This window comes from Mobula hypostoma, chromosome 2 (genome assembly GCF_963921235.1).
Source record: "Mobula hypostoma chromosome 2, sMobHyp1.1, whole genome shotgun sequence".
Taxonomy (NCBI): domain Eukaryota; kingdom Metazoa; phylum Chordata; class Chondrichthyes; order Myliobatiformes; family Myliobatidae; genus Mobula; species Mobula hypostoma.
The window spans coordinates 40,982,399-41,008,714 of record NC_086098.1 but is presented as its reverse complement, the minus strand read 5'-3'; the positions used below and the strand labels follow the sequence as shown (position 1 = coordinate 41,008,714).

At 40.4% G+C, this 26,316-nt stretch overlaps 1 protein-coding gene across 3 annotated transcripts in view; it reads right to left on the bottom strand.

Annotated features, from left to right (window-relative positions):
* Nucleotides 1–26,316, bottom strand: part of asxl2 (ASXL transcriptional regulator 2) — a 206,354-nt gene that overhangs the window by 163,880 nt on the left and 16,158 nt on the right. Inside the window, exon 2 of one of the 3 annotated variants that reach the window (XM_063036076.1) lies at nucleotides 7,180–7,256. The exons of the other annotated variants lie outside the window; for them this stretch is intronic. The gene's annotated coding sequence lies outside the window, so the exon portion shown is untranslated. The remainder of the gene's footprint in view (nucleotides 1–7,179; nucleotides 7,257–26,316) is intronic. 3 annotated transcript variants of the gene reach the window in all.

Below are 26,316 nucleotides of genomic sequence, written 5' to 3'. Positions count from 1 at the left end.
ATTAGAGGAGGGACACTTCAGAGCTGCTGACTGGAATGATCAGGCGACTTACTAACAGAACAGTCCTCCTTTGTAGCCAGTCCCTCAAGATTGAGGATAAATTTGCTTTCACTCCAATCCTTGGATGTCTGATATGGCCAGTGCAGAATCTGCAGACTCAGACACAGATGAGGCACAAAGTGCTTGGCAGGGCAGGTGGATGCCAATGTACTCTTTCCACCACTTTTGCTAAGCCGTCACACGCTCCTGACAATTGGACAAGGCATTCAGTGGCATTCCAAATGCTCCTTCCCAGGTGCAGGAGGTCCTGGGCCAGGGTTTCCCTCAGGCTGGCAGGGAGTTACCCTTCTTCAAAGCAGCTTTGAAAATGTCCTTGCAGCTTCTGTCTGCTTTGCATGTTTAAAGGATTGGATCAATTTGGCTTGCCCAAAGGAACTGACAAAATACTAGAAACGGACCTCGGTGCTAGCAATGTTGACCTGTGAGAGGACATTGAAGTTGGTTCACTTCTTCTGCCAGTGGATTTGGAAGATTTTGTAGAAGTGAGAGTGAACTTGTTGGCTTTTCTCCAGAGCTTTGAGATGCCTTCTGTGCAAGTCTACGTACCTTGGGGTTTAATGTTCAGAATTAAAATGTACTCAGTGATGTAAAAACTTGAAATATATTCCTTTTTGTGTTCGAGTATTAGGGCCTGTCCATGTCACTGAGACTGGATTCTCCGTGCATAGTCAAAAATATTAGCATTGGAATATTATGAAGTGCTGTATAATAAATAATATAATCTTGTGAAGTTCCAAAGTGCATGCATGATGTACATATAAATACATGTTCAAAGTAATATTATGAAGTGCTGTATAATAAATAATATAATCTTGTGAAGTTCCAAAGTGCATGCATGATGTACATGTTCAAAGTTAATTTGATGCAATGCACTATTTCACAATTGCTTTTATACTACACTTTATTTTAAACAATCAAAAAAAAACTGCTCCAACAACATATTGGCAAAATACAGTGATCTGATTTCACAGTGTCAATGTCTTCCAGCTGGTGGCATAGTGGCATCAGCGCTGGACTGTGGGGCGGAGATTCCGAAGTTCAAATCCAGCCGACTCCCCCCGGCACGCTTTCCATCCGTGCGGGGTTAACAGCCAGTGATCTCTTTGAAAACAGAACTCACCCGGCAGAAGGCAATGGCAAACCACTGCTGTAACTTGCCTCGTACGCGAATTCCAACTACGTCAGAACGGCGTGGGAGGAAGTCATTCGCTACCCAGAAAAATTCCGGACGTGACCTACATTATTATTATTTATTTAATGTCTTCCAAATCAATAATTTAGAAATAATTAAATCATATGCACAAAGAAGTCTGGCAAAGATTTCTCTAAATTGTCTGTGGGTAAATTGCATAATTTATGGCCAACCTCATTTCTTATTACATCCGTGTCAAAGTCCCCTATAATTGCTTTCTGACCTTGAGAGACGTGCCAAAGCTATGCTGAAACTTTGCAGGTGGTAAGACTACCTGATAACGCTTTCAAAGCAGCAGTTGGAATCCTTGTCTTTGTAAATAAAATACCAAAAAATACAAGAGCAAGGTCATCATGAAGCTAAATTAAAATAATAACTGAACCTGGGATGGTGCACACATCCGAGTATCATTCACAAATCTTTAGGTTATGTCCTGCAGGTACATATCCACTTACAAGTTAAAAATGCTGAGGGTTTCAATGTCTATTCCCTTTTTAAACCAGTGAGATCCACATGTTCACTAAACTTTGGTGAAAAATATTTTTGTCAACTCCTTTCCACCACCACCATGCCCCCTAATTAATGACCTCTCTGCTACTATAAGAGATAGTAAGTCCTTTCCTTCACACTGTTTGGACCTCATGATTTTATAAACCTCAATTAGATCCTCCCTTGTACAAAAAGAAGACAGTCCCATGCAAGGATCTATCCACTCCAACTGCAGTCGTTCAGCACTCACAATGGCTTCATCAAGAATATAATGACCCATGAAAAGAGACAAAGGAGATTTTCCAGAATGGAATGAAGATCAGGAGGTTTCACTTATTGTCAAAAGACAGACCGGACAAAATGGGGTTGTACGGAGAAGATTAAGAGACAATCTGGTAGAGGTACACATTATCATGAGAGGTTTTGACACAGTAAAGAGGAGGAAATCATTTCTACTAACAGCACCGTTGATAATGAAAGGGCACTAAAGTAAAATAATTGGCAAAGGAGCAGATCAGAGATGAGGGAACTTTGAAATAAATATATATATCTCAAAGAACTCCATATATTGGAAGTGAGAAAAGATAGCAGAAAATGCAAGAAATGCTCAACAGGTCAGGCAGCTTTAATGAAGCAGGAAAACTTTAATATTTCAGATCAAAGATACCATGTCGGAACAGGTCTGACCAAAAGTCTTCAATCTATAAAGTTCATTTTGTTCCTTCGCATTGCCTAACCAGCTGAGTCTTTCCAGCATTTTCTCTTTAAATTTCTTTACAAAAAAAGTGTAGCATGCATGTTAGATCATGTTACATCACCCAGAAAAACAAACAGAAATTGGATATACATGTGCAAACAAAAAACCTGTGCAAGTCATTGGGACGGCAGTAGAGTACTGATTCAATAGCTCTTCTCCAAAGCTAAGGCGTGACTTCTGTGTTGCGATTTCGTATAAAGAGGAGCGAGTAGAATTTAGAGCCAGAGTTTATTCATCTCAATATTACCAGAGAGGGCATCATGAGGATAAACAGTGCTGATGGCAAGAGTTCAGATTCCTGAAAGACTAACATCATCACTGGGAGAGAGAGGCCAAATCATACAAACAGATGTGTGCTATTCAAGGGGGCAATGATTATTCTCACTGGGAGTATGACGAGAACAGTAATGAACATTTAAGCTAATACAGAAAGGAAAAGGAAAGAATAAACAAAATAAAGAACCCCAAATAAACCAAAAAGAGTAAAATAGTATTTGAAGTGAAAAATCAGCAATGATCTCGCTGAATGGGGTGCATGCATTTGGCCAAATAGCCTTCTGCTTCTATTTCTTATCATGTGCTTATCTCAGAACAGAAGACCTATGCATAACTCACTTTTAAATTAACCATTCTCATAGAAAATAAAGGATATCTGTATTTTATTTATTGAGATAAAGTTTGGAATTGGCCCTTTCAGGCCTTCAAGCCGTGCCACCAAGCAGTCCCTTGATTTAATCCTAGCCTAATTTACAATTTACAATGACCGACTAAACTACTAACTGGTACGTCTTTAGACTGTGAGAAGAAACAGGAGCACCCAGAGGAAACCCACATGATCAGGGAGAATGTACAAATTCCTTACAGTCAGCGGCATGAATTGATCCTGGGTCACTGGTACTGTAAAGCGTTGTGCACTGCCATCCAAAACACATACTCCATGCATCTTTACCGCTTGACTTCATAATTAGCTCATGCATCTCCCAGCCTTCCAATGCTCCTTACTCCGCATTTAAAGCACAGTGACACAACAAACAGTGTTGTTGCCTCTCAGCTCCTATAACTTGGATTTGATCTTGACCTCTGGTGCTAACTATGCAGAGTTTGCATGTTCCCACTACAATCACGTGGGGTTTCCCTGAGATGCTCCACTTTCCTCACACATCCCAAAGATGTGCAGGTTGGCAGGTAAATCGGTTGCCATAAATTAATCCAAGTGATTGTGAATGGTAAAATCTATGGAGACTTGTTATGTAAGAGAGAATAGAGTTCAGGAAAATGATTAGGGAAATGGAACTAATGAGATTACATGGTTCGACCTGAAAGCATGACTACACTTGACTATCTGTCAACACTGACGTGACATTCATTTGTCTATTAATCCTTTACATTCTTCACCATTTATCTGAAAAAAAGTCAAGAAATTGACCCAGAATCCACCACTTGCACTGCAGCTCGTTCACCACTCTCTGAGTGAAGAGGTTCCACCTCACGCTCACCTTCAACATTTCATCTTTCAGCCTTAACAGATGACTCTACTAATAGTGTCATCTATACCATTCAAAATTTTGTATAACTATCAAATCTCCCCTCAATCTTCTGTATTCTAGGGAATAAAGTCTTAACCCATTCGACCTTTTCTTCATGTCCTGGCAACATCCTTGTAGATATTCTGCACTCTTTCAATCTTATTTACATCTATCCTTTAGGTAGGTGACCAAAACTGGTACCACACTCCAAATTAGGCCTCACTAACCACTTATACAATTTGAACATAACATCTCAACTCCCTGTACTCAATACACAGCCTTCTCCCACAAAGCCGATGTCTTGAATGTCAAGCAATTGCACCTTCTTGACCAACCTGCCATGGGGACCTTGTCAAAGGTCTTGCTAAAGTCCATGTAGACAACATCCCCTGTCTTGCCTTCATCAACTTTCCTGGTAACATCTTCGAAAAACTCCACAAGATCGGTTAGACATGATTTGCCACACACAAAGCCATGTTGACTATCACTAATCAGTCCACGCCCATCTAAATATTTATATATCTGGTCCCTTGGAATACCTTCCAATAACTTTCCCACTACCGATAGGCCTACACATTGGCCTATAATTTCCTGGCTTATTCTTAGAGACTTTCTTGAACAATGGAACAACATTGGCTATCCTCCAATCCTCCAGCACCTCACCTGTGGCCAAAGATGTTTTAAATACCTCTGCTGGGGCTTCTGGAATTTCGGTACCAGCTTCCCACAGGGTCCGAGGGAAACACCTTCTGAAGGATCTGATTAGGGAGCTGTACAAGCATCCCCCTGAACAAAGAACCAACTAAGGTACACTCACATGACAGGTTGCAAGGGATGAGAGAAAGGATAAAGGCAATCAGGTGAACGAGAAGAAATGTTAAGGAATTAGATGGGGTGAAGGAGAAAAAAAAAAGAAATGCAGGGAAGGAGTGAGTATTTAGATTTGGTCAAGTGGCTGAATGAAGGATAAAAGCAGAGATGAATTGCTTAGGGTAAATGGCCAGTTTCAATGCTGGGACTTCGTTGAAATGGTGTGCATTAATTGTGAATCAGCTACAAACTGCCCAGAGATTTTTAGGAGTCCAAAATAAAATTAATAAATTTGAATAAAATTCATTTTACAAGGTAAGAATTTGGAAAAGGTAGAAGTGTACAACAGCCTTGTCATAATGAACAATTAAATCAGGTTATATCCACAACAAAACAAAGGAACGTGAATAGAAATTCGTCAAATTCAGTGCCTCAGACACTGCCTATACACCTGTAAACAAATCAAATGGCTCCCAAGTCAATAAATTTAAATATGGAAAAGCAGATACAAGCAACAGACAACAAGTGCACATCTGTAACTGAGCATACAAAGACAAATTACTCCCACAACAAGACCTTTAAACTCCCAGGTTTGTGAAATCTTTGTCAGACATTCATTCCAGCTGAAACTACTGCCCCTTTGACTCTGAAACACTACTTCCATCCCCTCTTCCCCTCTGCTCTTCCTAGCCAACTGTATACAAATGATTCAGAATATGGAATTTTCTTGCTCTTTGCCTTTAAAAGAAAAATCTAAGTTCTGAACCACCACTCCAAATAGCTCAATATTTACCTCCCCCTGATACACTGCTGTTGATCTTAAACTGAGAGTATTTTTGGTGTGTGGATACATAGTGAACCCTTGATCTATGTTTCAGACTTGCTCTACTTCAATTCCCCAATTTACTAACAGAGCACCAGGTTTATACACTGACAGATTAAGAGCTGTTGTTCCTCACAGAGGATCAGATGGCTCTTTGAGGTGGGATATCGGTGGAATGTTTGTGGCTATGCAATGATTTCTCTTGTGTATCTCAGACAACTATTTCTGCTCCATTTATGAAGAGGAACGTTTCAAGTCATCTTCTGATAAAGGGTCTTGGCCCGAAATATTGACTCTTTATTCCTTTCCACAGATGCTGCCTGACTTGCTGAGTTCCTCCAGCACTGTGTGTGCACATGCGTGTGCATCTGTGAGTGTGCGTGTCTAGTTCACTCCATTCTTTGTTTTAATCTTCACCTGCCTCCACTCTGCAAGTTAATCCCTAAACTCATTGCCATTGTCTCTGCATTTAAAAACCTACAGAAAACTTACCTTTTTGACTAAGTCAAAAAGATTCTTCTATAGCAATTTACAGCTCATACCTTTACAACCTAGAAGTATTTTTCTGAGATAATTTCAGTCACTGTAGACTTGATATGGTGCTTTAGAAGTACATATTCAGAAGATTTACCAAGAGCAAAAAGAAACAAACTCTGTTTACATCAATTCTATAGACAGAAAATAAATCCAAAGCCCCAAATTGATTAGAGTATCTGTAGTCACAGGAGATCTTTGACCAATGTTGTTGAGAAGGAATTCCCCTTCTAGGATTTGGTTACCATTGATACACTGTTAAAACAAAATATTTTAAACTATCAGGCACACTTCATGGACAGTAGGCCTGATGAGAGTATAGAGATAAGAATAAGCAACCAAGAGCAGATTAACCACCCTACCAGACTTCCCATTATAAAGTTGCCTCATAAATACATCATCGCTCATGTACTCAAAATTAAAAAACGCAGTTTTTAAACTACAATTCATTAATTTTAACGGTGCATTTACTGAGCACATCTCTCTCCCCAAAAGAGGTCAAACAAGTGGAACACATACTGGAGCAATTACAGAAATCTCCAAAGTATTTACATATTCATAGGTTTTCTTTCTCAAAACAAAGGGAACATTGACTTGGCTTTGAGAGCATGCTGAACAGAAGATATAAAAGCACAAAGTTACCCAATGGAAGATCTTTATTGTGCATCCATTTCCATTTTGACCTTTTATATAGGGATCCCCATACTTACTCCTACTGGCTGGCAAAACAACTGAGACATCTGTTAACCACTGGAGCCTTGACCCATGAGAATTTTTGGTTACTTCTTTGTATTTGTCACTACATTTACAGAAATAGTTGACTAATGAATATTATTTTAAAGTCCTTTCAAATTATTACTTCAATCTCACAATCTTTACTTCAGTCTTGAGTGTGAACAAGAATCGTGCAATATTTGCTTTACTCAAACAATCCTCAAAAACATAAACATATAAAAATGTTTTTAGATAATATTTCTTGGCATCTCACCCTTCTCAATGTGGGCAATATGAAATTCAAAACAGCGACTGGGTTTGCTTGATTTTCCAGCTCTGCAAATTGTCAATCTTTAAAATAAAGAAAGAAGAATTACATAGTATATTTTAATGGAAACTTGATGTCACAGGCCTTTTCTGCCAATTTTATGCTTATCAGTTGACAATTATCCAAGCTAACAGTACATTGAGCAAATTATTTGTCTTTACGAAAAAAACAGCGGGTACCAAATCAACTTACATTTAATACGATAAAGTCCATCACCGTCAACATACCAACACAAATTAAGTACAACTTTATCCGTACAGGAAAACTATTTAACATGCAGGTTTTCTACTTACCCAGCTTCAGAAAATAACCTTGAACTCTCAAATAAAATCTCAACAATAAGGTGGCTAGCTGTAATACATGAAAAACTAAGCAATGCCAGTATAAGGAAATCTCTTTTTAAAAAAAATTAGACTTAATTGTTACAGGCTGGGACCACGATTAAATAAAGAAAAACTCATTTTCCCAGAGCCCTGATGGAAAGCATGAACAATGCAAGTCCATACACAAGACAAAAGCTTTGAGTATTTGGTTACAGAACTTGTACAAATAGATATTTGGGTAGAGTACCAGTTATACAGAATTACTTAAAAATCAATGTATTTCCAATGATAAAATAGTAAAGTATTGCAGATGCTGGAAATCAGAAACAAAATTTTAAAATGCCAAAAACACCACGGTTTTGTTAATTTCATTAGAGATACAGCGTGGAGTAGCACCTTCTGGTAGTTCAAACTACACCGCCCAGAAACTGCTGATTTAACCCTCACCTAATCAGTACAATTTAGAATGACCAATTAACCTATCCAGTATGTACAGTGCCTGTAAAAAGTATTCACCTTCTTTGGAAGTTTTCATGTTTTATTGTTTTACAGCATTGATGAAAGTGATTTATTTTGGCTTGTTTGACACTGATCAGCAGAAAAAGACTCCTTCATGTCAAAGTGAAAACAGATTTCTACAAAGTGATCTAAATTAATTACAATTTTAAAACACAAAATTATTGCATAAGTTTCCCCCCCCCCCTTTAATATGACACACCAAATCATCACTGGTGCAGCCAACTGGTCTTAGAAGTCACATAATTAATTAAATGGAAATCATTGCATGCAGTCAAGTGTTTCAATTGACTGCAGTAAAAATACAACTTTATCTGGAAGGTCCAACTGCTCGTGAGTCAGTATCCGGCAAATACTACACCGTGAAGATAAAAGAACGCTCCAAGCAACTCCCCAAAAAAAGCTATTGAAAAACACGAGTCAGGAGATGGATACAAGAAAATTTCTAATTCACTGAATGTCCTTTGGAGTACAGTTAAGTCAATCATCAAGAAATGGAAAGAATATGGCACAGCTGTAAATCTGTCTAGAGCAGGCCGTCCGTAAAAACTGAGTGACTGCACAAGAAGTGGACTAGAGAGGGAAGCCACCAAGAGACTTATGACACCTCTGGAAGAGTTAGAGGCTTCAGTGCTTGCCACAGGAAAGACTGCACTTGCAACTCTTGCCTGGGTGCTTCACCAGTCACAGCTTTATGGTAGAGTGGCAAAGAGAAAGCCACTGTTGAAAAAACTCACACAGAATCTCAGCTAGAGTATGCCGGAAGCTTAAGCTGAAGTCAGCTGGAAGAAAATTCTATGGTCCGATGAAACCAAAATGAAGCTTTTTGGCCATCAGACTAAATGCTATGTTTGGTGTAAGCCAAGCACCGCACATCACCAAAAACCACACCATCCTTAATGTGAAGCACGGTGGTGGCTGCATCATGCTGTAGGGATGCTTCACTGCAGCAGACCCTGGAAAGCTTGTGAAAGTAGAGGGTAAAATGAATGCAGCAAAATACAGGGAAATCCTGGAGGAAAACCTGATGTAGTCTGTAAGAGAACTATGACTTGGGAGAACATTTGCTTTCCAGCAAGACAATAACCCCAAGCATAAAGCCAAAGCTACACAGGAATGGCTTTAAAACAACAAAGTTAATGTCCCGAAGTGGCCAAGTCAGAGTCCAGACCTCAATCCAATTGAAAATTTGTGGCTGGACTTGAAAAGGGCTGCTCATTCACGATCCCCATGCAACCTGACAGAGCATTAACAGTTTAGCAAAGAAGAATAGGGAAAAATTGCAGTGTCCTGATGTGCAAAGCTGATAGAGACCTATTCACACAGACTCAAGGCTGTAATTGCTGCCAAAGGTGCATCTGCTAAAATACTGACTTAAAGAGGGTGAAGACTTATGCAATCAGTTATTTTGTGTTTTATATTTCTAAATAATTTAGATCACTTTGTAGAGATCTGATTTTACTTTAACATGAGTCTTTTTCTGTTGATCGTGTCAAAAAAAAGCCAAATTAAATCCACCGTGATTCTATGCTGTAAAACAATAAGACATGAAAATTTCCAAGGGGGCTGAATACGTTTTGTAGGCACTGTATTTGGACTGTTGGGAGGAAACCAGAGGATCTGGGGGAAAACAAACACATGTATTCCACGGGGAGTATAGAAGACCATAATATAGAAACAGAATTAGGCCATCAAGTCTGCTCCGCCATTTCATCTTGGCTGATCCATTCCCCCTCAGCCCCAATCTCCTGGCTTCTCCCTGTGTCCCTTCATGCCCTGACGAATCAAGAATCTCTGAAGAATCTGCCCAATGGACTTGCTAAGACCAGGAGACATATAGACTCCTTACGGAGGAAGCCGGGATTGAACTCGAATTCGAATGCCCCAAGCTGTAATAGCATCGCGCTAACCACTACGCCACCGTGTGGCCCTTTGTATACATCCTTGATTATGCCAAAAAAATATCAGGACTAAGAAGAGAGACAAGTTTTTTTCTGGAAACAAAACAGACAACCTGGGAAATACCACGAAATCATTTTTGTTTCAGTCCAAGGCACAGACTGAAGAATTCAGTTAAATTGATAACTGTCAATTGTATACCAATATGATGTTTTGGGCTGAGACCCTTCGTCAGAGCTCAGTTTACAAGTTACTGTTGGTGCAGTTGGAGGAGGGTTTAACCCAAGTTGACAAAGGAATGGGGCTCAGAGTGGATATTCAGATGGGGAGGTACAGTCACTGAGTGGAGAAAAGGTTAAATCCAGTTGGTAGTGTAGGGATAAGTATCGTTGGAAGAAAACAAAGGCTAATTGCATCATTTTAGTACAAGGAATTCAACTTGTAAAATAGACAACTCAAAGCACTGACCACAATCTGCGTCGATTCGAAATAACATCTTCAGCTCCTTGACAACTAACACTGATGCTCCACAGGGATATGTGCTTAGCCCACTGCTCTACACCCATGACTGTGTGGCTACGCACAGCTCAAACAGCATTTATAAATTTACAGCCATTGTTGGCAGAATTACAGATGGTGACAAAAGAGTATACAGGAGCCAAATACACCAGCCAATTGATGTCACACTCAACGGCAGCAAGACCAAAGAGCCAATTGTGGACTTCAGGAGGGTAAGACAAAGGAAAACAAACCAATCCTCATAGAGGAATCAGAAGTGGAGAGAGTGAGCAATTTCAAGTTTCTGAGTGTTGATATCTCTGAGGACTTAACCTGGATGCAGTTATAAAGAAGGCAAGACAAAGGCTATATTTCAATAGGAGTTTGAGGAGATTTGGTTAGTCAACTAAAACACTCAAAAACTTTTACAAATGTACCGTAGAGGGAATGCTAACTGGCTGCGTCACCGTCTGGCATGGGGGGCGGCGGGGGCGGGGGGCTACTACACAAGTTCAAAATGTTACAGAAACTTGTAAAGTTGGTCAGTTCTATCATGGGTACCAGCCTCCACAGTATGCAAGACATCTTCAAGGAGTGGTGTCTTAGGAAGGTAGAGTCCATCATTAAGGATCCCCACCACCCAGGACATACCCTCTTCGCTGCTACCATTGGGAAGGAGGTACTAAAGCCTAAAGGCACAGACTCAGCGATTCAGGAACAGCTTCTTCCCATCTGCCATCTGATTTCTGAATAGACATTGAACCCATAAAAATACCTCGCCATTTTTTTATTTCTTTTCTTTCTGCGCTACTGTCACTATTTAATAGACATATATACAATAAAGTTATCTCAGATTTTTTTCTCTATATTTATCATGTCATGCCACAAAATTAACAAATTTCACAACATATACCAATGATATTAAGACCATAAAATATAGGAGCAGAATTAGGCCATTTGGCCCAACGTATCTGTTCTGCCATTTCATCATGACTAATCCAATTTTCCTCTCAACCCCAATCCCCTGCATTCACCCCATATCCCTTCATGCCCTGAACAATCAAGAATCTATCAACCTCCACCTTAGATATACATAACGACCTGGCCCCCACAGCTGCCTGTGGAAAAGAACTGCATACATTCGCCACTCTCTGGCTAAAGAATTCCTCATCTCAGTTCTAAAAGGACACCCTTCTATTTGGAGGCTGTATTCTCTTGTCTTAGACTCTCCTACCATAGGAAACATCCCCTCCACATTCACTCTATCAAGACCGTTCACCATTCAATACATTTCAATGAGATCACCCCTCATTCTTCTGAATTCCAGTGAATACAGGCCCAGAGCCATCAAATGCTATTCATAAGAGAGGCCATTCAATCCTGGAATCATTTTCGTGAACTTCCTTTGAACCCTCTCCAGCCTCAGCACATCCTTTCTGAGATAAGGAGCTCAAAGCTGCTCACAATACTCCAAGTGAGACCCCACCAATGCTTCATATAGTCTCAACATTTCATCCTTGCTTTTATATTCTAGTTCTCTTGAAATGAAAGCTAACATTGCATTTGCCTTCCTCACCACAGACTCAACGTGCAAATTAACCATTAGGGAATCCTGCACACTGACTCCCAAGTCCCCTTGCACCTCAGGTTTTTGAATTTTCTCTCCATTCAGAAAATAGTCAACCCTTTCACTTCTTCTACCGAAGTATATAACCATATACTTCCCGACACTGTATTCCATCTGCCATTTCTTTGCCCATTCTCCTAGTTTGTCCAAGTCCTTTTGTAGCCACTCTACTTCCTCAAAACTACCCGCCCCTCCACCTATCTTCATATCATCTGCAAACTTTGCAACAAAGCCATCAATTCCAACATCCAAATCATTGAGATATAACGTAAAAAGAATCGGTCTCAACACAGACCCTGTGGAACACCACTAGTTACCGGCACCCAGTCAGAAAAGACTCCCTCTATTCCCACTCTTTGCCTCTTACCAATCAGCCACTGCATTACCATGCTAGAATCTTTGCTGTAATACCGTGGGCTCGTAGCTTGTTAAGCAGTCTCATGTGTGGCACCTTGTTAAAGGCCTTCCAAAAATCCAAGTACACAACATCAACTGATTTTCCTTGTCCATTCTGCTTGTTATTTTTTCAAAGCATTCCAGCAAATTTGTCAGGCAAGATATCCCTTGAGGCAACCATGTTGACTGCGGCCTATTTTATCTTGTGCCTCCAAGAACCCTGAGACCTCATCATTAATAATCGGCTCCAATAACTTCCAACCACTGAGGACTGACTAACTGGCCTAGTTTTCTTTCTTCTGCCTCGCTCCCTTCTTCAAGAGTGGAGTGACATTTGCAATTTTCCAGTCTTCCAGAACCATTCCAGAAACAAGTGATTCTTGAAAGATTCTTCCAGGAATGAAAGGGTTACCATATGAGGAACATCTCATATGGGCTATATTCTCTGGAGTTCAGGAGAATGAGAGGGGATCTCATAGAAACATTCCGAATGTTAAAAGGCCTGAACGGATTAGATATGGCAAAGTTATTTCCCATGGTAGGGAAGACTAGGATAAGAGGGCATGACTTCAGGATTGAAGGACGTCCATTTAGAACAGAAATGTGGAGAAACTACTTAAGTCAGAGGGTGGTAAATCTATGAAATTTGTTGCCACGAGCAGCTATGAAGGCCAAGTCATTGGGTGTATTTAAGGCAGCGATAGATAAGTTCTTGATTAGCCAGGGCATCAAAGGGTATGGGGAGAAGGCAGGGGAGTAGGGATAACTGGAAGAATTGGATCAGCCCATGATTACATGGCAGAGAAGACTTGATGGGCCGAATGGCCTACTTCTGCTCCTATATCTTATGGTCTACTAATGCCTCCACGATCTCTTCAGCCTCCTCTTTCAGAACTCTGTCCGGCATCTGGACCAGGTGACCTATCTACCTCCAGACCTTTCAATTTCCCAAGAAGCTTCCTTGTGGTTATGGTAACCTCATACACTTCATGCCCACTGACACTTGGAACTTCCACTATCCGCCAGTGTCTCCCACAGTGAAGACTGATGCAAAATACTTATTCACTTCATCTGCCATTTCATTGTCCCCCATTACTACCACTCCAGTATCATTTTCCAGCAGTCCGATATCCTCTCTCACCTCTCTTTTACATTTTATGTATCAGAAGGAACTTTTGGTATCCTCTTTAATATTATTGGCTAGCTTACTTTTGTATGTTGAAATGGTTGTTGGGATGCATCTAGTGTGGTAGTGTAGTGGGTAGTGCTTGGCGCTCTCACATTGAGCTTCCACCGTTGGCTAACAGTCTTACAAAAAGGAGAGGTGAATGTGTAGGTATCTTCCTGCCAGTACAGAGCCTCTCCTACAGCAAGCTTCACGTAGTGCCTCCTGGCTGGCGACACACGGAAACTGAACTCCTTTCAGACTCAGGGTGAACGAGAGGACAGGGAGGAGGTTTGGCCCTGTACACGTAGCACTCATGCCTACCGCCTACCAGATCCCCAACTATGAGTAGATAGCCCCACTGCTTTGTGGGCAATCTCGGGAGGGACAATGGCTGCAGGAGTAAACCCAGACAGCAAATCTGGAGTTCAGCCCTAAAGGCAGCTGGACGTCAGTGAACATCCTTCTGGCAGCTCCTGCAGCCAAACTAGTGCCAAATGTATTGCTTCACAAGCTTTCCTTTGGACTACACCGGTGAGGCCAAGAGGGGGATCTTGACAACTGGGCATCTCAGGAACTCCATATCTTCCACCTAGGCTTGTGATGATGATCATCACCCATTGTCCCTCTAGACAGATGGATGCCAACCACCATCTTTACCGCCTCCACCGTATTCCATCTTTACCTTTTGAATTACTTTTTTTAGTTGCCTTCTGTTGGTTTTTAAAAGCTTCCCAATCCTCTAACTTCCCAACTATATGCCCTCTCTTTGACTTTTATATTGGCTTTGACTTCCCTTGTTAGCAATGGTAGTGTCATCTTTTCTTAAGTGCATTAATAACTTCAGTACGTCCCTAATGTGAGGCTGGTCCAAAAGGTTAAGGCAAGTTCGTGAACTGAATCCAAAATTGATTTGTTCTAAGAGACTGTGTATGATAGAAAGCTGCTCATTAAAGGATGCATTTGTACATCACCAGTCACAACCTGTGGGCATCTATAAGTGTCCTGAGCCTGCTTTTGGAGTTCTGCCACTTAGTTAGGTTGGACATACAAAGGTCAAATTGCCCACAGCAGAATTTCACAAATAGATAGTTTTTAATACACTTGAAGGACAAATTAGCTCACAACTTCTCTTCAAAGCAATGTTCTGTTAACTTTTATTTCCACCCAAAGGGACAGGAGATCCTAACTGATATCTCACTGAATATACAGTTTCAGTACAGGCCATGGAAAGTCAGTCCGGATGATTTGGTCAAAATCCTGCAATAGGAATTGAATCTACAACCTTCTGACTCAAGGTACGATTGCTAAGATCCCAGTTCTAATAAAGGTCTCTGCCCAAAACATCAACCGTTTGTTCCCCTCCATAAATGCTGGCTGACTTGCTGAGTTTCCTCGGCATCTTGTGTGTAAACATTTGAGGTGTGGCTTACACTAAGAGAGATTCAGTGGCTCCGGGTACATTAAAGTTGCAACCCCTTGAGTACTAGAACGCCTTGACCAATAGCTGGCAATGCAATATTTGCATGTGGAGTAGACAGGATACTCTCCAGGGATTAAGAAAATAAAGTGAAAACAGCACATCCATTTCACACCTTCTGTTATCTGCACAAGTACACTAACTTTTCTCAACCAGGATCTGTTGAGTGGAGCATGACACCAACAAGTGGCAATGCAAGATCCTTATGACAGGAAAACACATAAAAAAATTTTAAATCAATTAAATTATTTTTTTAAATATTAACAAGATCAAATCCTGTGTATCAAACTGGTGAAGAACAACTGAAAGGAGCCACTGAACCATGCATGTATACATCGACACTACAAAAAAATCTAATCAACCCCCTCCTTGTCACATTGGTTTTCCTCAAATTTTTTTTCTCTCTTTCGTGCAGCAAAGCACGCTAAACACATTTGCCTTTCTGGAGTTGACCTGTGTCATTTGCTCAATGCAGCTCTGGTACACCCTCAACCCATGAACTTTGCTGTTTTAAATAATCCTGCTTCAAATAATTCAGTTCTTGGCCCAAATAAAAACATGGTTTAGAAATGAAAATAGAGTAAAGTTATTTTGCCTTTTCTGTTGTCAGTGAAGCTGTCAAAGCTTTAAAATTAATTAAATTGAAATGGGAAAGTTGGCAGCATCCATGGAGAATCAAATGATTTAATTATCATATCCTTAACATTGTCAAATGAACAAGTCTGTGTTATTTAAGACTGGCCCAAATTACTGAATGGCACAATAGATTATTATGAAAAGGTTGCCTTCAGTCACAGGAAGTGGTGATTTAACATTTACCACATTAGGGCAAATGTCCAGCTAATGTGTTTTAAATCCAACATTATTTATCAGCACAGACATAGAATCATGGAAAACTTGCAACACTATGATTAATGCACTGCTCAGAGACAATATAAATTGGTGAGATCTAAATAAAAATATTGCAATGACAAGTGAGGTCAATAATTTGAGTCATTAAGTCAACAAGATAACGTAATTACTTCTTTGTGTTTGCATCCTTTGTAAGGGTTAAGGGTTCATGGTCAAGTTTAATATTTGTACAGCTGAAATAAGTAATTCTGGCTGGAACCTGTTGAAAGCTCAGCATTCTTAGAGCATTTCAATTCTTCCCAAATAGGTTGTTCAGCACTTCCTGCATGCTAAAGGAATCAATTGCTTTTTTTTTTGTTAACTGCTACATGCAGATTTCATCTAACTTCAATGAAAGCGAAAATTTTGACTTCGGTGTGTGGCAGGTTAAAACAGTGGCAACAAACGGAGAAACTGAAGCAAGAAGAGACATGTTTGCAATTGGCTGTAGTTTTCCTTATCACCAGTTCCACAGCCTTACTTTGACACCCTGTTTCAGTCAACACATAAAAGATAGCTGCTTGGGCAGCATAGCGGTCAGCAATAAGCAACCGTGGAAGGTGTTCCTCAGCATGAAAAGGAAATACAAATACCTGGAAAAAATGAAAGACTACATCTTCCCCCAGATTTCCAAGAGCCATTCATAAAATGCTTCCAAAAATGAATTCAAATTGATCAAAGCAGGAACAACACCATTCTACACAACTCGCCTATAACTTGAAAGTTTAAACTTAATGGCCTGGTAACATTTTTAACTCTTTAGAAAATCCCTATTAACTGAAGCAGATTCTACCCCAACCTCCCCATGCTAACAAACCTGTCTCCTCCTTTAACTCCACAACTCAATTCACTTCAATCAACTTTCAAATCATGATTTCTGCTGGACAGAAAATTTACTGAGATATTAAATGCTTAAAAGAATCTTAAATTGTTATAGCAACTCCCAAGAAACTGGATGTCAAAATACAATTGCCACAAAATTAGGACTTGGTGGATCGTGAATGTTTATTTTGAAAGCTCCTTTAACACCCAGATTTAATGACAGGATACATCACAATTTCACTGACAGTGACGGCTGGATGACATTGACTGACAGCATCAAAAATTGTAAACAAACCCATATAATGACCATGTTGGCTGCTTTTAACGCCATTCACTTTATTAAGTGACACAGTTTATTTTGAGAAGGGATGGTGCAGAGGATGCATGCATCGGTAAGCAATTTCTAATTGACATTCAAAGTGTTCAGGTACTGGCCTGATGGTCTAGTGTGCTACCTTTACAGTATGGAGTATATCATACAGTGAAAGAGACAGAGAACTTCAATTTAAAGTTTACTTGGGGGATAAGTTTGCACCTCTGGGAGAAATGAAGGAGCCTAAATAAAGTGCAATTACACTTGAAATTACTTGCAAACTCTCACCTGAAGGCTCCAAAGAACACTCTCTCTAAATATCAACCAGCTGATTGGCATTAAACAATTCACTGTTGAATACTTTGATCATTGTTTATAGGTGTAGCACTCAGGAAGTGGACATGTGCAACTTATCAGGAACACTTTATCTAGCTTTCAACACTCTGCCAACATTCTTGCTGGAAATTCTCTGTGGTACCAATTGCCGTGGTACTCCTATCTTACATTAGTAATTATATTCAGAATGATTGACAGACAATCCCTTCTTAATTGTTCTAGAGTTGAATGAAAGCCATTGTGTAAAATCCCCCGTGTGTGTGTGTATGTGTGTGTGTGTGTGTTGGTATGCAATGATGTTATAAAGTTCACTTATATAATGGTTATTTTCTGAATATGGCATCAATCAAGAATGGGAGGTTAGATATAAAAACCCTCAGGCATTGTCCCTGCCAATTAATAAACACTGACATGCTGCAACAATGCTTGAACTGTAGTTCTGAGCAGAACACGTTTAGTAGCATGTGGAAAGGGAAGGCTCACAGCTGGAATGAGCAAGTTAATCATTCATGGAACAGTCTTGGAACTGCACACACAATAAGAAATTATGAAACTAGCAGCTTTTCCACTTCAGTTGATCTTGCTTCAGGAGGTATCGAATGCATAACCTTCAACCACACAGAATCCATAAGCTCCTGGAAAATGCCAAGTGTACACTGTTGATCAAAATGTAATGAGGAAATTTGCTGCCATATGCTGATTATCATTTTCTTGTGCATTCTGGATGGTGACACAGGAGACTGTTAGGACCAAATTTCCCACCCAGATGATTAACACATACAACCCTGAGTCAAGGGGGAAACAGTGTGGGCAGAAGAATGGACAACAGTCAAATCACAAAGGATCAAATTCTGGACAAAAGTTATTTTGGCACTCAAATGCTCCAGCCTTTAATCATGCCAAGATGGAGAAATGAACTGTAAAACCCATGTCCCAAAAGAGAACTTAAAGGGAGCTCAAGGTCAAATGGCTGGTTTGAATCAAAGCATTATCAAGACTTGAAGTGTGGTTGCTAAGCTATAGAATTCAACTTTTACATTTCAACTGGGGAAATGACAAACCATACCAGCTCTCATTCACTTACAAGCAGATGGTTTGGAAATTGTATTAATGGCAAAATTGCAGCAGGAAAAACCAGGACACGAGTAGAAATTAAATACCCTTCAGCTATTTTTGCTGAGTTGCAGGAACTGCCAGGCATCTGACAGACCCCCTTTCTTTGTTAATCAGAATATCTGGCTCTCAAGTTGTAAACTGCCACTCAATGATTCACAGTTCACAATAATGGACACCAGGTCATACAAGACAAAGCCAAAAACTGAAACACAAGGAGGATAGGTATGTATACGGTCTTCCACAGTGGGCTTAAGAAACCAGTCCACATACAACATCAGTAGCCTATGATCTAAAGGCTAAAATAAAAGCAATATATTGACTGGAGACCACAATTTAATTTTTATTTGTGATATAATATGTATTTCTTGCAATATAACCAACAGCCTGGTTGCTTAAAAGCCTAGCTAATAGCCGTGTCACCAGATTTGTCTCCAGGTACTGTAAGATCAACAACCTCATCCATAATGTGGTCATGAATTTTACAAATGCCATGATAATACAGACAGGATATACATTAGCAAACTGTGATATGAACCTTCCTGAGTGTTCACCCTGTCCCACACATGCGGCAGCCATATGCAGCCAAGGATCCTTTTCAAACACTTCTCCAATTTCCCAAATGTACTAAAGAAAACACTTCCTTGATATGCATTGCTCGATATTTTCTTTGATGAGCAGCTAAATCAAAGGATTTATCCTTAATTTCATCATATCCGAAATAATCCTGGAGGATTAGCAACCAGGGAAGGTTTCGGTCATCCATACCTGCTGCAGCTCTGTTCTTCCAGTACATGCTTCTACTTCCTCATTCACCACCACCCCCCTCCTTTCATCAGCCAATATGCGCTCCTTGAGAGAGGGGCATTCCACTGGTGAAACAAAGCTCAGCTGAAGCACAACATAATACCTAGCTTGTCATTGAACTTCTAAAAACCACATGAAAGAAAATGTTGTCTCACTTGGTTTTAGATGACTGTGGGGTCTCAAACATCCCATCTAAATGGATATTAATAATATTGTTATCTTGAAAATGAATGCTAAACCTGTTAATAAAATGGCAATGAGATATACAAGTTAAAGAAAGTCCACAATTATGAGTAACTATTTAACAAAATAAATGCAGCAGCAAGTTTTAATCATCCTTGGGTTGAAAACCTATAGTTTTGCGATACAGCTTTCTTCAAAACTGCAGGTTGCCAGTCAATACTGTACGGTATTCCACACGTCAGTACAAGTACTCTGAAATCAATCCTGAACTTTAAACCAGTCATTTATTTGACCCCTTTGTCAGAGCCATGTATCTATTTATTGACTGTCTGTGTTGTATTTGCGTTGAGTATCCTCACTCTGGGTTAAGGTAATTTGTCACATGGAGAGAAATAAATATGGTCACTTATTCACCTGCATAGCGGCATAGAGAGGGGGTGAGTAAGGAGCACATATTTTTTGTCTTTGAATATAATCCAATTACGCTTATCTCCCTCATTTTTGTTTTACTTGAATTATGGAGAGTCGAATGATTTATTGTTGGTTTGTAATAGAAGATTAAAGGTACATTTTTGACTTGAAAGTGCATCATACAGTGCACTACTCCCTCATTTAGTCTCTCAGCAACTTTTAGTTTGTTTTCAACCAGTTGCTACACTCTGGGTCGATGCCTAATTCCATGATAATTGTTTCTTCCTTCCGCTCTTGACCCATATTCACAATCAATAATTGTAAACCATTTATTTCCAGCTTCTTGCAATGCTTATAAATTAAATTCCACATACCTTGATCACTTTTCTTCTGTCCAATGTCTCATCTTCATGACTCCTCTGACAAGACACTGCTACCAAAATGACTTTGCGTTGCAAATCTTACGACTTACCTCCCGTCTCCCAGAAAATGTCCTGGAAGTGCTGTTCCAACAGTCAACACATTTCAGCCCCCCCTACTTAGCTGATAAGCTCCTCTGTATTACCTTGAAAAAATTCTTTTTAACTCACGGCAGATAAAGGCTGTTGCTATGGAAAACCAGCTGTACCTGACGTTTTGTAAGCTATATAGAGCATTCTTTGTTTCAATACTGCCTGGGTTCCCCTTGCACTGCTGCACCGACAACTAGCATTGGTGCTTGTTTCCTGCTGTCACTCTGATCTTGAAAGTAACCATACTTCTCGTGTCTCACAAATTTGACTTGAGTTCTCTTTTTGAAGGAGTGACCATGAGAATTAAAGAAGAGAGGGCTTAAGCAGGGCCTTCCACTAGGTCCCCATGATAGGGTTGTCCGGAAGGAGAGATCACATAGGATCCTGGGTGAGCTGTTCAATTGGATACAAAATTGTCTAGCTGGAAGGAGTTAGGTGATGGTAATGGATTGACGGCTCTTTGACCAGCAGTGCACCATGGGGATCAGTGCAGTGCCCCTGGTGGCTTGTCATATACAGTGTCATATACAGGAATGTACCCGATAAAGTAGCCATAGGAGTGGAACCTGGTGTGGTCTCCTGCTGCTGTAGCCCATCCACGTTGAAGGTTTGATGTGTTGTGCGGTCAGAAATGCTCTTCTGTACATGACTGTTGTAACACATGGTTATTTGAGTTACTGTTGCCTTCCTGTCAGCTTAAATCTGGCTCTTCTCCCCTGACCTCTCTCAATAACAAGGCATTTTTGCCCACAGAACTGAAGCTCACTGGATGTTTTTTTTTGTTTTTCGCACTGTTCTCTGTTCTGTAGTGTGTGAAAATTCCAGAACAGCTGTTTCTGAGATACTCAAACCACCCTCTCTGGCACCAACAATCATTCCATAGTCAAAGTAACTATTAGAACTAGGGGGAGTTTAAATGGATAAGTCATACAGGGAGTGGGAGAAGGAAAGATCCCTATTTTAAGCAAATTTTGAAAAATAAGTTGTGGAGTGGAGGTACATCGCTACAAAACAAGGTGAAAGGCACTCTTTCCCTCTGCTAGCCTGTAGGTCACCCTTGGGAAAGGTGTAGCACCTGCTTAGCCTTCCCCCACCCCGGATCAGGGTCACATGAAGGTATGGGGGCAGGTAGCGGATGGCCATGTGAACAGCTCATGCACATCACAAATCCTGATTATGCGACCACTGATGCCAGGCAGAAGATCTCTGAAGAGTATTGTTCATGGCTGCGGTCACTCATCTTGTAAAGACACTGTTCAGAAGAAGGCAATGGCAAACCAGTTCTGTAGAAAAAATTCCCAAGAACAATCATGGTCATGGAAAGGCCATGATCACCTATATCATTCAACACAGTGCATAATGAACGAACAACAGAAAAACTAAGTAATTCCAGTATCTGGGATCCACTGGTTGTAGCAAATTTATATTCAAACGTCAACACACTGATTTGAAAAAGACAAGTTTTACTAAATATTCAACTTGGATGAGCGTCCACCTCCCCCTCCCCAACTGCATTGCATTGCCGAACTCTGTGAAAATGGACCTTTAAGCTTTCCAGCCATACTCAAAGTTTCGAGCTCTGATTTGAACTATAAGTTTCATTCATCTGAAATACACCTTTGTCATTCTATACTCCAGACTCTGTCTATAAACCTGTTGCTCTGAGGGTGGGTGTGAGATAAAAAGGAAAGTAAATGTAAAAACATAATTACAGAATACAGTTCAACACTGCTGAAGGTAACAACACTTTCATATGTTCCTGAAGTCTCAAAGCACATTTTTTAAACTGTTAATTCATATTTGCTCTTGCTTCAAATTACAATAATTTGTTTCACCCATACATTAATGATTCCTCAGTCTGTTGCATTTTGTACAACTTGCAGTTACTTTTAAAATCACATCTAATTGTGCCTTTATTGTACATTCACATTCTCTGTTCAGTTGGAAAATGTCATTAATTTCTTCTCTAAAATCTTCACATGAAATATGATCAAATATACCCCGAGTACCCAAATCAATTATATTCACTGTACAGTCCTCTTTCAGTTACTTACACAAAAGAATTCCAGAAGCTTAATGAGCCATGAATATTTGTTGGCAAAGCCACTCTAACCATTCCAGTTAATGCTCTTTGGATGAACCTTAATTGCATTCAGTAAAGTGCATTCAAAGCATTTCCTTCCCAAGATATTAGCCCAAGCAAATGTAGAATTTTCCATTTCCTGTTTTGCTTCTTTTTGACAAGTAAGGTTGCAATAGCCAACTCATGTCCTGGCATTCAACATCTGCAAAAGGCCTATTTTGTCAGTAATATCAAAACTTAAAATGTTTTGTATGGCATTCCTAGCCCATTTTAGTATGTATTACCACAAACACAAATTTTCCATAGATTTCCTCAATTCATTTCGTTCCTTGACCACTATTGTGTGTGATGAAAGGCCCGTACAGTTCGTGTTAAGATAGGGCAAGTGTACTCAGGAACTCAAACAATAATGACCATGTCATTCAGCACAGGTAAAAAACTGAAACACGAATGTCAAAGAAATATCCAAAACAAAACTCAAAGTTGTGTGAAATACATTGAAGACCTGTTTACAAACTCAGAAAGAGAATATAAATATTCACATCCATGGCAAAGACCCTTTGTCAGAATGAGAAAATTCATTAGCGTAACCATTATAACTTTTTGTACAAACAGTTGCCACTGGTGTTTAATTTCCAAATCTGGATTTGAAGAAACATCCTTGCAAGATAGTTTGTGACGCTCATCTCAAACAGGCTGTGAATGAGCATTGGAAGGACCGAAGAGTAAATTAGCTCCAGTTGGAAGGCAGCACAAGGGAATGTACAATAAGAAACTAAGTTTAAACGAACTACCATACAGCTTTAAGTTCATAATAAAGTTAAGGAAAAGTCAGATTACCCTTACTCCAACTCTTCAATCCAGAAATAACATACAAAACCCCCAGCTCCAATCCACTCACGTCCCATTTCCAAAAATCTGTTCAGTATCTCCAAAATATTTTAATAGAGCACAGTCATGTTTATTCTTTTGTCAAGTAATGCTCAATATCCATTAAGATGTTGTAAGAGTATGTTTTATGATAGCTTTCAGAATCAGAGTCAGGTTTAATATCACTGGCATATGCTGTGAAATTTGGTGTTTTGTGGCCGCAGTGCATTGCAATACCTAGACGTAAAAACTATAAATTACAGTAAGATGTATATTAAAAAAACGTTAAATTAAATAAGTAGTACAAAAAGAAAGGAAAAAAATAGTGAGGTAGTTTGGTTCATTGGTTCAAAGGGTTCATTATCCATTCAGAAATCTGATGGCAGAGAGGAGGAAGCTGCTCATGAAACATTGAGTGTGTGTATCACCTTCTTAATGGTAGCAATGAGAAGAGGACATGTCCTGGGTGATGGGGGTCCTTAATGATGAATGCCACCTTTCTGAGGGATCGCCTTTTGTAGAAATCCTGGATGCTGAAGTGGGTGATGCCCATGTTGGAAATGGCTGAGTTCACAAGTTCCTGCGGCTTTTTCCGACCCTGTGCAGTGGCTTCTTCATACCCAACGGTGATGCAACCAGTTAGAATGCTCTCCACAGTTAAAAGCATCCATTAGTCTTGTGAGACCATGGACTTGCGCCTGGAAAGTCTTCACTCTCCAGGGCGCAGGCCTGGGCAAGGTTGTAAGGAAGACCAGCAGTTGCCCATGCTGCAAGTCTCCCCTCTCCACGACACTGATGTTGTCCAAGGGAAGGGCAAGGGCTAATACAGCTTGGCACCAGTGTCATGGCAGAGCACTGTGTGGTTAAGTGCCTTGCTCAAGGACACAACACGCTGCCTTGGCTGGGGCTCGAACTCATGACCTTCAGGTAGCTAGTCAAATGCCTTAACCACTTGGCCACGTGCCCACCATCTCCACAGTACTTCTGTAGAAATTGCGAGTGTCTTTAGTAACCTGTCACATCTCCTCAAACTCTTAAAGAAATATAGCCGTTGCTGTGCTTTCTTTGTAAATGCATCAATATGTTGGGCCCAGGACAGATCCTCAGAGATGCTGACACCAGGAATTTGAAGCTGCTCACTCTTCCCACTTCTGATCCCTCGATGAGGATGGGCTACGTGTTCCCTTGACTTCCCTTTCCTGAAGCCAACAATTAATTCCTTGGTCTTACTGTCATTGAGTGCAAGGTTGTTGCTGTGACACCACTTAACCAGCTGATCTGTTTCACTCCAAGTACACCTCCTTATCACCATCTGAAATTCTGCCAACAATAGAGTCATAGAAAAGTACAGACAGAAACAGGCCCTTTGGCCCATCTTGGCCATGCCACACTATCCCCATCGATTTATACCTGCACCGTAGCTCTCCATACCCCTACCATCCATGTACCTGTCCAAACTTCTCTCAAATGTTGAACGCACCATTTGCACTGGCAGCTTGTTCTGGACTCATTGGCAATTCTATAGATGGTGTTGGAGCTGTCCCAAGCTACATAATTATGAGTGTAGAGACAGTACAGCAGCAGGCTACGCATGCATCCTTGAGGTATGCCAGAGCTGATTGTCAGCGAGGAGGAGGAGTTATTTCCGATTCTCAATGACTGTGGTCTCACGATGAGGAAGTCACGGATACAGTTGCAGAGGCCCAGGTTTTGGAGCTTGTTGATTGGAACTGAGGGTATGATTGTGTTGAATGCTGAGCCATAGTCAACAAGCAGCTGCCTGACATAGGTATTGTTACTGTCCAGGTGATCCAAAACTGAGCAGAGGGCCAGTGAGATTGCATTTGCCGTAGACCTATCGTGGTGACAGGCAAATTGTAGCGGGTCTGTACCCCTGCTTAGGCACGTGTCGATTCTAACCATGACCAACCTCGAGTAGATGTGAATGCCACTGAGCAATAGTCACTAAGGCAGCTTACCCTGCTCTTCTTGGACCTGGTGTGGTCATTGCCCTTCTGAAGCAGGTGGAAACCTCCGACTGCAGCAGTGAGACTGAAGGCGTCCTTGAACACTCTCATCAGTTGGTTGGCACAGGTTTTCAGTGCCCTACCAAGTACACCAACAGGGCCTAACACCTTGCGAGGGTCCTGTTTACGATCTGAAGGAATGATCCCCAAGAGAAATTTATTTGTCCTGTTTAGACAATAAATAAACCAATTTTTCCAATGTTTCCTCAAAGCCGTGCCCTCACACTGCAAATTAGTTAAAGTCTGTCACGAGCCTTGTGGCCCATCAGGCCGGTGCTTATGCCGGTATTCACACTGCAAATATCTTATGTTTATTCTGAGGCTGCACACCTTGCCCTTCAACTATTGAAACGAGAATGTATTCAACTTCTGATCCAAGTGTAGACTGTGTGGTTCTAACACAACCTGCTATCCAAAAATCTCATCACTCCGCAGCATTGTGGGATTTCAATCTTACTCTCGGATGTTGTGTACAGACAAACCTCTGAATCTTCTCAACATCAGTCCAAACACAATTCAGAATTCTTGCTGACACTGGCATTATATTCCAATTAGCACTTTTGGCCTCAATTAATTTTGTTTTTATTGCTTCAGGAATTTGAACAAGACTGAAATATAAATTAAAACTCTCCAAAACAACGACACAAGTGTGAACAGTTGGTATCTGTGTCACTTTTACATGCTAGTCACAGCTTCTATGGTAATACCTTAAATTAGTATGATGTCTTTCCACAGCTGCCATGGGAGCTTTAAGAAGCTGATGTATTTTGCCAATCTACAAAATTACGCTGGCTCTGTCACACAAACAGCA